We start from the raw sequence: 1,371 nt of genomic DNA, 5'->3' as shown, positions 1-1,371 counted from the left end.
ATTCGAGTTCTATTCATTTATATTTCAAACAGATGATGTACTTTATTTCATACTAGCTTTGTAAGTTCTAAATCTTAGACGCTCATAATGTGTACTATCAGTACTTGGGAAATTCTTTGTATAGTAGTTCAGTTATATTATCATTTCTTCTCTTAATAAATATCATTTGAACTGGTTTATTATTTTTGGCTTACTTAACGAGTTGGATTAGGTGTCATCACGACTAGATGGATTTTGAATCGTGATATTATTATATTAGGAGTAGAAAAGAAAAAAAGTGCAGGAGTATAATTTTCACCCTATACAGTAATACTACATATTTCATATAAAACATCAAGTTGCAAACATTAAATAAGACCATAAATGATAATATGGTCATTGCAGAAATAACCATACGTAATAGCAGCATTTATTTATCTATACCATATATTATAGAATACAAACTTCACGTGCCATAAGAAAAGGCCTATGGCTATATATTGTATTTCAGCATTTGTAATAGCAATAGCAATATTTGTTGTAGCAATTCCCATAAGCTGCATCTTCCTTCTTGCACCAATGGTTACACTTATTGGGAAAGCACTTCCCATTCCAGCCTTTGCTAGGCTTCCCACAATACTTTGCCTCTGTTATCTTCATCTCTGCATTAAACCATAGAACAAAAGAACTCTTAAGGCAATTAATTAAAACGGATCTTTACACAAATAGCGGTATTACACATCCGCAAATTAATTTTAATTTAAGTGATTGGGTGAACGGCTATTTAGGTTAATTCTTCGTAAAAACAAAGAAAATACTTTTTTTTTTGTTAAAACAAAGTACTCTTTATATAACATGAAAAGAAAATACTCATTTTGTTAAAACGAGTTCATGAGAAAAATATTTATATCAACCAAACATAGAAAAATTGAAAAATATTTTCCTTTCCTACAAAATACACCCATAATGTTTATTCTATGGAACGGACCTTAGTAACCAGAAAGTAAATAAGAAAGAGACAAATGCTTAAGAATTGCTAACCAGAAGCAAACATGAGAAGAAAGCAAAAGAGTACAGCACACAAAGTTATTTTGCTAGCCATTTCTGATTAAGTTCCTTAATTTGAAATACTTTGTGAAATCGAGGCTACCAAAGGGTGTATTTATAGTGATTCAAGAATAATTTTTTAAACAGAAAATGTTCTCCTATTTACTTATGTATAAATTAACCTTGAACAGAAGAAAGGAAAATGTCAAACAAATCAACTAGATAAATATCGAAAGAAAAAATAATGAGAGGAGTACTAAGTCTTGATAAATTTTTGAACTGATCAAAGTTTTTTCTTTCTTGCATCACCATGAAAGTAACAAGATTCCTACTACTCTAAATTAA

At 29.5% G+C, this 1,371-nt stretch overlaps 1 long non-coding RNA gene across 1 annotated transcript; it reads right to left on the bottom strand.

Moving 5' to 3' along the window:
- Window positions 1–302: 302 nt before the first annotated feature.
- Window positions 303–1,125, bottom strand: LOC104115863 (uncharacterized). Its single transcript, XR_690705.2, has 2 exons — window positions 1,021–1,125; window positions 303–641 (listed from the first exon to the last, which is right to left on the bottom strand). It is a non-coding gene; the product is annotated as an uncharacterized lncRNA (long non-coding RNA).
- Window positions 1,126–1,371: the final 246 nt, after the last annotated feature.

Source organism: Nicotiana tomentosiformis, chromosome 11, assembly GCF_000390325.3.
Source record: "Nicotiana tomentosiformis chromosome 11, ASM39032v3, whole genome shotgun sequence".
Classification (NCBI taxonomy): Eukaryota; Viridiplantae; Streptophyta; class Magnoliopsida; order Solanales; family Solanaceae; genus Nicotiana; species Nicotiana tomentosiformis.
This window is presented reverse-complemented; position numbering and strand designations above follow the sequence as displayed.